Raw genomic sequence first — 15,667 nt, forward strand, 5'->3', positions numbered from 1 at the left:
ACAAACGAATCAACAGTTTCAAAGATGCAAATGACTAGACTGTGGATTCTTATGCAAATCCATATTTGTCGGAAAATATGTACAATCGAAAAAGACAGACGCGATAGAAAATTGTTTTACCATCCAAGTGTTATAAAAAACATTATACCTACCTTGGATATGTTATATACCTTTTCACATTATGCCCATTCTATGTAATGTTGCACTTTGAAACTTCCTATAAAAACCCGTAGTCTACAAATGAACCTTCAAAGACGCCAAGTCTCTCCTCAGTCTCGATCTCCGCCATTGGAGACGAAAAGGGTTTCGGAGTTGCTATTCTTTAGGACGTTTTTCAATAAGAAGGAGGATCCATTTGCAAGAGAAACTCCTTTGCTGTCCTTGAACTCCCCGCTTAGTGTACTTCCTCGGTCGTTGTTTCCTCGTCTTCCACCGCCAGTCAAGCGAATCGTACTCATGGTCGGAAGCTTTATTGTGATCCGTAAGCGGACAAAGACTGCACTCATCGGCCGTCCGTGAACCTTGACGAACGATGACGTTGACGTTCGTCTAGCCACCATTCCAATTAAATTGAGACAAGCTTCTGTTTCGTATTCGAGACAGACGGCTCTGATACACACGATGTTCTTGTCTATTTTCCGTTTCTTCGACAAATTTTTCACCAACGAACGAACGAAGGGTTGAAGCAGACACAGTCTGTTTTTGTTTCGATCGTAGCTTCTAAGAGCGAGAAGCGAGTTGTAGCTCGTATGATCAGGATGATTGTAGTTTTAGATTCTTTGTTTGTGTAAATTTAATAAGTTTCTGGAACGAATTTCTAGAAGAACCGAAAATAAAGAACAAACTAAAACTACAAGTTTCTACATCCACAACCCTAATCACGGAACTGATCGATATCCATTGAAACGAACGATACAATTCGTGTTTCACGCTCGTATAATTCGGAAGCTGATTCAAGCTTGAATTATTTATTATTTTATTATTTATTATTTATTATTGAGAAAGTTGAATTTCGATAGAATTTGAAAAAGTTTAGCAGACCTATGATCTTCCGAAAAGTACGCTGCCACGCTGAATTATAAAGATCGATTAAAAGAACGTAAACCTAATCGTATAAAACCTAATACAAATCTAAATACAGGAAAGGACACCGGAGCTTCCTCTCTGGAACTTCGGGAAAATCCGTAAAATTGCAATTAAAGTCTACAGCTGTAATTAAACAATTTGCCGTCATTCTACCCAATTGTACTTATTTGCGATTTGTGACAATGAGCTTGGGCTCAAGGCGACAATCAGTCGCCGAACGTAGCCGCGGTCAACGGGACGAACGTTCCGTCTAACAACGGTATGAAGTAATAATATAGCCCTCATTAAAAGAAATATTCGTAGAGGTACTCGACAGTAAACATTCCAACGGTTCCTTCCATGATTATCACAGCAAAAGTTCAGCTAGCCTGAGGACCCGCTATAAACCTTACGATTTTGTTAATTAAGGTTCTTCAAACGGACAAGCAGTCTTTGTCCCAAATTGCTCAATTAACAGCAGCGTCAATTTCCCTCACTTCCCGAATGAAGACATCTCTCCACGAATCCGAGGATTTCGTGCTCTTAGACACACCCCATCATAGTTTTCCTCGACAGCGTCACCGTGACGGAAAGTCACTCCCGCTGGTGTACGAGCCCTTGGACTAGTTAACTAATGTCTTGCTATCTCCACTTAGACTTCGACGAAGGAATAAGCCTACTAACCCGTTGACCGCGGATTCGTTGTTGGACCTAGGATCATTGTCGTTAGCTTCTCGAGTGTCTGATTACCGCGGTTACTCGTCAAATTCTGTGGTAGTCGTATTTGCACTAGTCAATGTCTTCTCCATTGCATAGCAACCATGTGTAGTTCAAATGAGGAATCGTTTCACGCCCCTGACCCTAATCATAATGAGAACTCGAAATATAATTCTCAAGCGTAGTAAATTTCTAAGAGAAGCAAAGCTAAAGAAACAAAACCTGACAAACTAAAGCTCGCAATTTTACAATTTTATAAAACCCGTGTCTGAACGTACACAATTTACAGGTACGCAACAAATTCCTCGCTATCTATGTCACGTTAAGATCTAATAAATATCTGCTTATTTATTTAAATCTATTCAATTAATAACTCAGAACCTACGTTAGGCTTAAATAAAGAAACAATTTCAGAAACGAAAAACTCCAAAATTTCACTGAAACTTACCATCTCCGTGTGACGAAACCAATCAGCAAACAACGAAGATTAATCAAACGAGACGAAAGACACGCTCTTCCACTCGACAAATTTTTCCCTAAATCGAGCGTTTCTCCATGACCATGGTTTCTACACGATTTCACGAATGTTGGGTTGGCGAAATCATGGCGATCCGTTCGATAACGTGACGCTGCCCTAATGAGAGAGGCACACGGTCGGATCGGATAAAGGGCATCGGGGTTCGTGGATCGTCCGTGGATCCCAGAGGCACGACCGCACGCCATAAAAGCGCTCTCTATATTTAGCCACGGTTCCCCATATGTTCCCCACCTACGTGGTCGGCACCGCGAACCACGCTCGCACGTGTTTTACGACTCTGCACGCCGGTGATCCCGAGCACCCGCCACGATTCGCGTTCCTCGCCCGGTTCCAACCCTCTGCGACCCTTTTGCCACTCGAGCACTATCGCTCCATTTCCTCTCAAAGCGATACCATGTTAATTCGTTGTTTACCATGCTGATGATTCTCCGTTTTTCAATCGGTCAGTTGTTTTCCTTCAATATCGATAGCTTGCGGCACCGATATAGTACGTCCACTTTTAGCGTTTTCGAGGAAAACAATTTTAAAAATTCGATGATACTTCGTAGTTGAGTAAATACTGTTTGCGTCTGATATTTATTTTTAGCGATGCTGTTATAAAATTGATTATAAATTGTGCATTGAACCTTTCAAAAGACACAAGATGACAAAGATGGATCATGGTTCTTGAAGATGTCTCTAAATATACTAGTTATTTTTGATAAATTTGTCAAGTAGATATAAACGTGACTTTTACAAAGCATAAACAAACGGTCGAGAGCTATTCGCTGCATGTGGAAGCTTAAATTTCACTGAAAGTGTGCGTACGATATTTGTACAAGAAGCATGGTAACGTTTTGGAGAACTTTTTTTTTAGAATGAGGGAATTTTTGTTTGAACCGCATCTTTATTTCTATTTCATCATTTTTATTATTTCATTATTGCAGCAAAATCCTTCATAGTTTCATATTTCATACGCCAAACGCAAATTCAATATAAAATTCAGCTCAAGATAGAAGAGAACGTTATCCGACATTTCCTGTATGTACAATCCTTTATGTGCTAATCTAAAAATAATGAACTCTAATGCCAAGTCAATGCCAAAAGATTCATCCGAGAACGCCATCGCGCGAAAAGTTCGTAAAGTAAAGCGTCATCCTTCGTCGTGCCTCGGATCTTTCGGATCGCGTGCAAATGCGTGCAGCTGAAACCATAAATTCGCATGGCCGATGGCGCGCCGCAAAATAAGCAAAGACACGATGAAGCTTCGGCCGTCATTAATCGCTCTCGATCGAAAGCTCAAGGAGCAGCGGTTGGCGCGGCGTGAATAACCGCGTTAACGACTCGACACGTTGATTGACACGGTCCATTAATCGCGACCAAGCAAACATTATACCGTTGCAACGATTTATTAATTCAACGATCAATCGATCGTCAAATGGACACCCGGGCTGTTTAATAAAGATCGATCTTTTAATCGACGCGAAACCTCGTTGCGATTCGAACTTTCGTCATTTATCGTTCCGCCCAAACGTTTCAATCTTACCTCTCTTTCGGTTCTTTTGCTTCGTTCGTTTTATTTATTCTGCTACATGCTTCGCGTGCACGATCGAACGATTTAATGGTAAAGCAGATGGATATCGAGATCGAGATAGGAATCGAAATTCGTATTACGCATACATGCCAATGCCGAGAAATATTCAGACACTTGCATCTCTTCGACAGAATGGAATTTAATTAGAAATTTTAAGGACAGACAGATTTGCGATTATACGGGCTGAATGAGAATGTTGAACGAAAAGTTCATAAGCATATGGCCTTGTTTTCCAGTAACAGATTGTTTTGTGTCGCAACTGTTGTTTATCTACCTCCGGAGAAATTGCTTCAAGTGACCAGGTGCAGTTTCGATAAAAGCGTGAATGCATCGCGTCATAAATTGTCCAACTCGCTCGAACAACTTACACGGATTTGTCAGCAACTTTGACCGTCGCGTTAACGAAGAATTTCAACGCTGTCGACTGACGTTTTATAAACAAGAGACTCTAAACGCCCTTATAACTAATAATCGAATGGTTTTAGGTCCGGAGGATGAGCTGGTGAGGAAACAAGGCCAACAGGATCTTTCCATTTGCCATCGTTTGAAACGGTTGATTTAAGTGACGTCCAACAGCGCAAAATAGACTGCACCTCAAAAACAAGGTCATATCGGACATATGTTTACAGGTATGAACTTTGCTTCTTATTTTAGTGTGCTGAATCAGCCGTACTTTACACATGTTCTGACTCACCCTGTATAATAAGTACCTCCTTATATGTATGTGATAATTAGTGCTGTTATATGTGCAGTAAGTTTCAAAAATAAATTTCACGTTACAACATTCTACTATACATACGGTGGCTCGCGAAACTATTCGAACATTGCTATTAGAAACTTTCTATCTATATAATACACGGATCGTTTTGAAATCTCATTAGCCCCATTACGAGACATGGCTATCACGTTTGTCGATGATAGAATCTCAGACGAATGTGAAAATATAGGAGTTGCAAGATATTTATTGGAACATACACATCGCAACAATAAGCAAAGTATTTGATCATCCGTTATATTAATAACCCACGATATTTAATGAGACTATCTTGAGCATTAATTGTATGTTTAAGACTACTGTTCACGTTGTATACTAATTTTTCCATTAAGAGTACGCTTGCAATAAATATCTTGTCATTGGGCTTGTAGCGGAACATGAGTCAACAGAAGATTCAAATCGGGAGAGACTCGTATTGTTGTGTCTTGGAGTGGCAACGTTGTTTTGGTTTGCTAGGTTCAAAGGTAAACAAATTCCGGACAAAATATTATCGTCGTTGTTTGTAATCGTCAATCGGAGTTGTATTTGAACTTTTTAGAATACCACCGATCGATACAAATAGACGAACGTGCTCTCTAAGACAGTCATTGTAGCGAATGTTTATAGCGAGTCAGACATTCGAATAACAAAGTAACAGAGTTGAACAGTAGCATTGAGGCACACGCTATCTCTGTACTTGTACTTAAAGTAATTTTAATATACACTGACTATTACAATTTTATCACTCGTCTCTTAAATAAACCAACACGTATAATAATATACACAGTGTTAATTTTATTATTACAGTATTAATACAGAGTGTTTAATTTTTTGAATTACAAGTCACGCGAAGAAGATCTCCATCGAAATTATTTTGAAACTATAAGTGATACTGTAACGATCGGTTGATTGGAAATGGCAACGGATATAGAGAAATGAATGAAACGGAGAATAGACGTTTTATGGGGAATTTGCAGTCGTTATCGAGTGATCGATAAAATTAACGACATTGAAGAGTCGCGTGCGACGACGCCGTGACGCCGCGCGCCGAGACGGTGCTGTATCGAGAAGCCACTTTCGCTATTGTTGCCGTGGAAACGTCGCGTACACGAGTCCCTGATATGTGATCCTGACTTTCTTCTAATCACTTGATCACATTTCTAGTCACAGCATTCGAATCGATAGTTTTTTTCATTCACAAATTGTACGGAAGTTTCCATTTGATGTTGTTTTCTAGTTTCTGACTTCTCATTTTCCATTTAGTTATTTTCAAGTGTGAAAAATTGTCAGCAAGTTTCGGTTTGTTGTTAAATATGGAAATTACACGTGATTGCTTTAAAATTCGTCGTTGAGTATAAATTGTCAATAGAATGATTCATTTATTAGGAAGTATTTTAAATATGAGAGGAGAATTTTTATAATTTCGATTAATCTTAATCGATGTTCAGCTCTTAATAATAAATGTATTTGTTAAGAGGTTTATTTTAAACACTTAGTATTATTTTAAACATATGCGAAGATTTTTACCATATATCTAAAATTTTTAGATAAATTCGATTGAAAAATTGGAAATCATTAGCAACGTTAGGAACTTTGATTAAGGTAATTGAAATTTTAATATTGAAATTTTACTTTATTTCCTGCTTGCAGTTTCAATAAGTTTATATATCTTAAGTTTATGGTTAAGACTGATAAAAATAATTCATAGAAACCTAATTAGGTTAGTGTACATTACATAAAACTGTAGAATCCTCTGAAATAAAAAGGAGCGTTAACAAGCGTCCGTTAAATCGGCTTAATTAACGCCGGAATTACTTAACATTTAATAAATATCAAACGATAGAAGGTGAAGCAGCAATCACGCGACGTGAAATATGTGAAAAGCGGGATGTAAGCAAAGATAAAAGCGATATACGTCACGTTTCTCTAGGTTATGATTAAAAATAACATCCGGATGCGTCGTTTGCCAGAACAATGGCAAAGATGATAATATCGTTAACGATAATAACGCGGGAACACGCGAACAAAATGAACATCGTGTCCGATTCGGACTTTATCTTGTATTTAAAACTAATATTTTCTTCTGTTAACTACGATGCAAACGATTTTATGATTCATTGTATACTTTATTAATGTAGTAACACATATTTTTAATAGCAAGTGAATTAATAAAGGAATCAAGATGGGAATGACGTATATTATGAATCTTTAAAATAATCGTCTCTAGAACATTGCAATATTTGTATAATCAATCAACTTGCAGTTGTACATTCTTTAAAAAGAGATTAATATTCGTATAAGTTCTTCAATTCTTATTCCAAGTCGAAAATCTGTGTCGCGAAATAATAACAATTTTTTAATAAATACTTCAAATTCCACACGTTTCTTGATACTTTCAATATTTTTCCTCGATTTTTTAATTGTGCAATTTTCATAGCAGAAACCAACACAATACATGAAACTGTATATAAAACTATAACTATAACTGAAAACTTCATCGATATTCCTAATTCTAAATTTCTATTAAAAAAGCATCAATGAAACTATCCACGTATTATGCATATTATTAAAAAATAAATAAATAAAACACAAGTGCGTAAACTCGATGAATTTTCTACGGAAGAAAGTTCGAAACTTGATTTATCAATCAGGTGGTTATCAGTTATCATGCATGATAATTTTAGATATTTTTACGATCGACGCGATAATCGCAAACGTAGAAATCGGCAAAATGTTAACGCGTTACGTTTAATTTCTGAACCAGTCGTAATTACACGTAGTAACCGGTATACCAGTTTCGTCGCGGTTATTTTCTCCACGCGTTTCTGCAATTGTTGTCCCTGACGGACGTTTCTCTGCATCGTGGAACTGGGTCAAAAACGTAATTCGCGATCTCTTATGCAAAGGTGAACGACATTTCCAATGTAACCGACTTATTGCGACATTCAAGTCCTCTTTTGTGATAAATAGCCACAATTTCTCCAACGATTTAATCTTTTACGATCAAGAGTTTATTTGCCTAAAAGAGGGAAAATTGCAATCGATTTCCAGACTGCGGATTTTTACGTTTATGACATGATCTTAAGGCGCCAAGGTTTACGGAATGAACGCGTTACGATCGATATAAAAAATATCCAAAGTAAAGTGGTCGTTCGAATATTTTCCAGAAGAAACAACGTTGGTTACGTTTCTTTCTAATATTTACAATCAAATATCATCCTGATTACTTTGGAAAACTTGGTATGCGAAATTATCACTAAATTCTACTGTAAATGTTTTTGGTAATTTTGATACAACTCCAAATCCTTGCAGAGTCTTACAGCTTTCTGTATAATTATTTTCAAATTTACTTCAGATCGTAATGATTGCATATGTCGTTAATTTACATCATATTTACGTTCATATACGTATTTCTTAAAGATACGAATTTGCATAAACATCCGCAGTCTCTCGATTACAGCTTTTCGAATTGAAAAATATAAAACTTTCTGTTCTTCCGGTTGGTTTGCAATAAAACACTTGATACGCTTAATTTAGACCTCAAAAGAGGGAAAATTAAATTATTTTGAAAAGCATCGTAGAAACAAATGTTCAGCCGTTTCTCGTCTAAATTACACCGCATAATACAGGATTATCCACTGGCCGATCGAACGATATGTGACTTATTGCACGTTCCTAGGAAATAGACACGTTAATACGTAAATGAATGAGCGTAGGCTACAAGCGAGTAGCATAATATCTCGCGGTTCTCATCGTTGATTCTAGAGAAAATTGATAGGAAAGTTTGTTTCGAGTTGAGCCGTGGCGTCGCGTTGGTTATTTAGTAGATAGGAATGCACAGGCCACGACTTTGAAACCACGGTTCGATATCGATTAAATGCCACGCCGAAAGGTTAGACCGACCTCCATCTTGAAACTCCGGATGCGACTTAACTTCTAATATCAAGGTCAGGTTTCGATGACTATTTGCGTGAAAAATTCACGACTAAGTATAGATTCGAGATTCGACATTTTTGGTTGCAAATTGATTCCAAGAACGTTGGAAATTTCAACGTTAAAGTCGATGATCTAACGCAATTACTAGAAACATTCAAATCTTACGTCGATTTACTTCACGAAATTCTATCGACTATGTTTAACTATGATTTCGAAGTAATTAAATCGAGATTAAGTCTAATGCAAATTGTTCTTTGTTTAGAGAACAAATAAAAATAGTGATATTTTGAAAAAGTTAGTGCAATCTATATGCGGATTGAAGTTTTGAATGCTTCGCAAGTAAAAACCTGTCAGCCGGTTTCTAGAGAGAAATATTGATTAAATCCAGGGGAAAGAACGTAGAAGAAATAAAGAGAATAGAGGACAAAAGAGGAGAAATATAGGTACGTAACAATACTTGAACTTCTGAATACACCACCTGAAGCATTCGACTTGATAAAAGTTTTTTCTACCAACTCGTATCGCGACGCGAACTTTCAATCCACTCGATCTCACCTTCAACAACTTAACCCTGCTGCGGTGTCTGAATCTTTTATGTTTCAATCTCGCTTTAGTTTCAAGGACTTGTCAGGTTTTAAAACGACCATCAACAATCGAAACGAAAAATCGCGCGTACCAATAACGATAATAAAATTTGAAACCAATCTGAGACATATAGAAATTACAGGATATTTACTGCAAACGTATATTTAATAAAAAAAAATCGGTATACAACATATAACGATTGATTATATTGAGATCTATCATTATACTGGATAATTGACTACTGAAGTAGTTTTCCGATCTATCCAGAACACAGGTATACTTGTACTCGTAATTTCTATATACTACATTTCCAGAGTTACTTCACACTTTACCGATGTCTTATTAGCTAACCAAATCTTCTTATCAATCTTTATCATAGTACTCGCGTCTCGTTGCAGTGCCAATGAAATTTTAATTCTACTCGGTGCATTCATAAAAAGTATCCGCAAGTGTTCGAATACCTTCATTAACCTATATAAATCCGAGGTTAAAATACCTGGCATTACCCACGTTCCAACAAAACCAAAGGGCAACCTCGAAAAGAGTAGAAAAAATTCATTTAATTCCATTTTCATCCACGTCGGCTCTCGAAGCGCCCCAAGCACCCTCCACCCTTCGAAAGATTGAACCAGGCAGCGCCCGAGGCGTCGACCGCTGACCCACATACCGAACCAGCCTCAAAAACATCAACATTCATCCCCGTTTGCATCACTTTCCTCCAATCCATTCGCCGATTCACGCGATTGTAATTTGACAAAAATCCACATCTGCCCCCCACCACCGCCCCATCGAATCCACGTTGTACCCCCGTTCGAAAGCATAGCAACGCGCATCCCCGAACGATCATCGTTGCAGTCTGTCGAACCCCATGCGCCAAACCCCGTGCGCGGGTGTGTGTCTCGGCTCGCAGGTGGTTCATCCTGTTCATGGTGTATCTGCAGCGTTTCTCACCTTGGCGACGACCCCCTTAGTCCGTTTGGTGCGCTATCGATCACACGCTCCACCCACGAAAACCCCTGCAAGCGGCGTGGAGAGCGGCGTCGTGCCGCGTACAGCCTCCAAGTCTCTGCTCCTCTGCTTGCGATAGGTCGCGGTCTCGGTCGTCACGTGACGCACAGGGTGCACCGACTGACACGGTTCCTTTCACAGTGTCCTCGACGTCGCTATCGTTCACAACCGGCCGTATCTACCGACGATCCGTGGGTTCAGTGTTATCGGACGATCGTTGCTCCAGGAGAACTTTTCAAAGACAGAGACAGACAGACAGACAGAGAGCAAAAGGAAAAGCCGAAATACACGAATGATACGCGTTTGGCTCGCGACCGGGGAAAAGTCTGACGCGGTCTCGCCCGGTGTGCACGGAAAGCGTGTATCGGAAGGAAAGGAGGGCGCACGCAAGCGCAACCGGCCGTCGTCCTAACCTCCACTCGATAAAACGTCCTCGGTTCTGTCGGTTTCTCGTTACGTCAGCGTACGTGTTGCGTCAGCGGGGACGCGTGCGCGCACGTGGTGGCTCACCATGGGCATAACCATCGGGTACGCTGGTTTTGCGTGCACGCACAAAGCTGTTTGCTAGTATTTCGAACAGAAGAGGGATGGAAGATGGTGTGTTGGGGATGAGGGCGGAGAAGCAAGGGGGTGGTCGACGGTGGTGCCGGGAATCTGTGGTGCGTTCGGCCGGTCTACGGGAGATGGAACGGTCGTGCTGCGTGCACCTCTCTCGCGGGGGTGGAAGGGGCTGTTCGTACGTTCTGCTTTCGTTTTCGTTCGGAATTTTCGCGAGCTGTGGCTGTGTTCGCTTCGACGTATCCCTTCGACCAACTTTCTCTGCCTTCCTTTCTCTTTGTTCCAAGGAACAGTGAGAACAACGGTGAATTTAGGCAATTTGACAGTTTGTTGGTCGCTGACGGGTCAAGATGATCGTTGCATTTGGAATTGTCCACATTGGATTTAGTGATTGGTTACGGTGGTCCGGCTTTGTGAATCGAGTTTGGCGGTTTGATAATGGCGTGAGTGAACTGCTGTTTGGCAGCCTGGCAGGATCGAAGGGTGGAATGGGGTTAGTGGAAGGGTGCCAGAGACGTGGCAACGATTTTACGAAAGGATCGTTCGTCATACGATAGAAATTGTGTTCTACTCTTATCTTAAGATAAAAAAGTGTCTTTGTATCTTGTTTTGTTAGTTTTTTCTTTCTTGTATTTGTGGATAGTCGTTCGAGAATCGTACAAGTGACGTGGATAATAGTAAGCGAATTCGTACAGATGTTATCGTTATAGAAGTCTCGTAAGAATGGCCGATGAACGATGGTGTTAGATTGTGCCAGGAGGTTAAACAAATGACTTAATACGCAATTATTTAATACGCCTGCTACGTCGGTGAAACGTCTCGTCCGCACAATCGATTAAACCTTTCGTTTGGCGTCAGAATTCCTAACAACCACGAAATACACGTAACGGCAAGTCGGCGAAGGTTGCCAGGAAAAGTTGAAACAATCGATGAATGGTGCTACGTATTTCACTGTCTATGTAGTAGTTCGAACAAACTTTCAATATTCGTAATAATAAAAATATAAAAAGATGAAAATAAAATTCGAGGAATTGATTAAAAAATAGTGCGATCGAATGTGATAGATTTTTGAAAGGATTCAGACGATTTAATGAAAAATAGATTGCAAGAATTAAAATTGAAACTTCGAACATCAACATCGAGAAAGTTAATTGTAAAATAGCGTGATTTAAACTGTGAGTAAACATTTGATGTGCTGATTAAGAATGGATTCGAAGAGTTAGACGTAGATGTAATAGAAGTGGATAATTCATCGTAAAACGATTATACATTATTCAAAAGTAGTTTGCTTCATAAAGGACGGGAAATGATCCAGTGAAAGGGAAAGAGCCTAAATATGCAACGCGGACAAGCCACCCTCGGTTGAAAGAGAGTCCGCTGTATGTCGGTCGAACTTGCGCAGAATGTTCGAGAATTTTATGAATGAAAGCTCGCGCTAACGATTGACCAAACTCCGGATTCTGATTCAGAAAATTACCGCATAATTTATTCCCTGGCATTTATTCCAAGCCTACTTTCAGAATTAACGATTCTTTTTCTTAATCGTATTCTTTACTCTCGTTTTCACTTCCCTTTACTTTTATCACTTTTATTCGGAAATTAGTTAGAAAGTAGATACGTATTTGAAAATTGTTAGATATCAATGTAGGAAACTGTTTATTTAACAGTGGACCTATCAAATCCTTCAGAATGACTGATTTCAAATTTTCTTTTCTCACAGCTGGGACATACAGTTGTTTTTGCAAAAATTAATATTGCCTCGAATCTAGACACGGACATAAGTATATAGATTTATTTACTTAATTAATATCATTTGAATTACACTGATTAACATATACAACATCTAAGTCGATAGTCTTAGTGTTGAATTTTATTTTTTACATGAAACCAGTTCTAACCAGGTTAAGCATAGTTAACAATAAATATCTTGAGATATTTGAAAATCGAGAAAGTTCACTGGCAAAATGAAAAAGCCACAAATGTTTTGAATACGATTACAAGAGAAAGATTGTCTCATCTATCGTCTAAACAAACCATCAACGTAACCTTGCAGGAAATATAAATCGTATCAACAGATTTACACGTAAATGTTTGGTGCATTCGATTGTACAAGCGCAAAGTTCCAGTCGAAGAAGCTCCAAAACACACGATTAATTGGTAAGGATGAGGGAAAACTGAAGAAACAACGAGGATTCTCTGCATACGATACCGGGTGGTTGAAATGTCGCGCAAACTGTATTGAAACGACTATTAGGATACGGATTGCGTGACTTTTCGACCACCCAGTGTGTGAAACGCACCCCGAGGACCAAGAGGGTTGTACCACGTGTTTACGATCGATCGTCGTGGCTGATATGGAAATGACGATCGAATCCATACGAGAGAAGTTTCTACGAACGGATACCGGAAGTGGGGGGAAGAGCGCCGTTTGAGACGACGGAAGTACGCTCGGCGTGCTGGAGATTGCTTTCGGCGATTGCACGACCAAGTTTTATGCAGATAGACTGTTGAAAGACTTTAGGATGAATTGTAAGCGAAGAGAAATTACGTTTACTTATGAGTTGTTTTATCAGCGTATGTTACGATGGCGGTATAAGTGTAATGGAACATACATGCGTGAAAGGATTAATTCGTGATATGAGCTAGGTGGGTCTAAGGATTATAACATATTTAACGATGAAATGTTATATTATTAAATAATAGTTATTTATTTAAAAATTGGTTAATATAATATAATCTTGTATGGAATGATTTTGAGTTTCAGGTGATGATGAAAAGAGTAATGATTGAATGAAGAGTGAAAATGAATTTAGGTATAATTGAAACAAATCATGCATATTGTATATACTACCTATGTATATATATTCTTTTAATGAGCAAACAAATAAAACATTTATTAACCTTGCTAAGTTTGCACCCGGATTTTTTAAAATGCAAATTAGAAACTCACAGATTCGAGATCGAATGAGGATTTTGAAAGCCATAACTCAAATTTTAAATTCAAACTTAGAGTGCCAAATTCACAATTTAAATTCAAATAGTCAAATTCTTAATTCAAATCTTTTAATTTAAATTCAGACTGTCAAATTCACAATTAAAGTGAAGATAGACAAATTCACAATTCAAATTTTTAAAATTAGACTGCCAAATCCTCAATTTAAATTCAAATAGTCGATTTCACAATTCAAATTTATTAATTCAAATTCAGACTGTCAAATTCGCAATTCAAATTTTTAAATTCAAGTTTAGACTGCCAAATTCTCAGTTTAAATTCAAATAGTCAAATTCACAATTCAAATTTTTAAATTTAAACTTAGACTGCCAAATCCTCAATTTAAATTCAAATAGTTGAATTCACAATTCAAATGTATTAATTCAAATTCAGACTGCCAAATTCGCAATTCAAATTTTTAAATTCAAGCTTAGACTGCCAAATTCTCAGTTTAAATTCAAATAGTCAAATTCACAATTCAAATCTATTAATTCAAATTCAGACTGCCAAATTCGCAATTCAAATTTTTAAATTCAAGCTTAGACTGCCAAATTCTCAATTTAAATTCAATTAGACAAATTCACAATTCAAATCTATTAATTCAAATTCAGACTGTCAAATTCGCAATTGAAATTTTTAAATCCAAATTTAGACTGCAAAATTCACAATTTAAATTCAAATAACGAAATTCGTAATTCAACCTTTTAAATTTCAAATTGAAACTATATGAAACCGAATCTCAGTCTTATCCCCAAATTCTTTCTCAAATCTTTTCATCCTTCAACGCATTAAATTCCTCAACAACCAAATTACCTCACCATTACAATATCGTAGCATTCACCCTTCGAAGCCAATTCTCTCAACTTCTTTTACACGCATCACAAGACACCCCACCTTTTAACATCCTATACTGTAACTTCTCGCAGCCACCCTATAGCAACAATTCAAACCAACCTAACCTTTCGTCAAAACCACCCCTTCTCGTGTTCGCAAGCAGAGCCCTCGCTTTCCACCGCGAGATTTACTTCAACCCCCTCGAATAATTTCTCCCTGTCGATAAAATCGCAGCTCCACATTCCCAAAATTACAATAATTTCATCCCCTGGATCATCTCCGATCCGTTTCGAATCATATTTTTCTATCGCTCGAACGTTTATCGTTTCGATCATATACGATAATCATATTTTTCGTTTCAAATGCTTACTGATACCAAAAAAAAAAGATCAGGCTACGGATGTTTATCAATTTATAGGAAATTGAAGAATATGAAAATACACATAGTAGGTGAGCACATATAAAATATTTGAAATATAACATACTCGTTACAATATTTAATAAGAGAATCGAATCTCTACTTAGGTTCTATCGCTCTAATCGTATTCGCGTGTGTAATTTTCTCGAAAAGTTAAAAGCCTCTTTCTCGACTAAAACTAAAGCGGCAGTGTTAAATTCCAACGAATCCACGTCGACCGTGTTCCACCGATAACTCAATAGTCAAATTATCAAGATATTCGAATAATTCAAAATCCTATCTAGCTATGTTCACGAAGAATATAAAATTCCATGCGCATGCGCACTTTACCTGTGAAAATACGATATAATTGTAACTATATGTAAACATACGATAAATACAAACAATACAAGTAACGCAAAATCAAGGGGTGAAAGGGTTAAACGATCACTGCTGTACCAACCCTGTATCGCAATGCTTCCAGAGAACCTAACCTAACTTGAACGCATGATCCAAGGGTGAACGTGTTCGAAAAGGGGTGGCTGGTCGCGCGCGCGATCTGATTTGCGCGGAACGCGTGCGTGCAAAGCATCCAGCCGAGCTTCGAAAGCTCGCCGCAGGATGGCGACGCTTTTTGAGGAAACGGACGATGTTCGACCCCTGCGAGAGCCAAGGGCGAATCGGCCAATCGGGGAGGCAGCCAGAACGCA

General features: G+C 38.4%; 1 protein-coding gene across 2 annotated transcripts in view; it reads right to left on the bottom strand.

Annotated features, from left to right (window-relative positions):
- The window catches only part of LOC117209233 (ras-related protein Rab-37), a 175,375-nt gene that overhangs the window by 141,979 nt on the left and 17,729 nt on the right, over positions 1–15,667 (bottom strand). The window contains exon 1 of one of the 2 annotated variants that reach the window (XM_033450989.1): positions 10,120–10,572. The exons of the other annotated variant lie outside the window; for it this stretch is intronic. The gene's annotated coding sequence lies outside the window, so the exon portion shown is untranslated. Of the gene's footprint in view, positions 1–10,119; positions 10,573–15,667 lie in introns of those variants that run through there. 2 annotated transcript variants of the gene reach the window in all.

The sequence above is a fragment of the Bombus bifarius genome, unplaced genomic scaffold, assembly GCF_011952205.1.
Source record: "Bombus bifarius isolate JDL3187 unplaced genomic scaffold, Bbif_JDL3187 scf7180000008166, whole genome shotgun sequence".
In the NCBI taxonomy this organism is placed as follows: domain Eukaryota; kingdom Metazoa; phylum Arthropoda; class Insecta; order Hymenoptera; family Apidae; genus Bombus; species Bombus bifarius.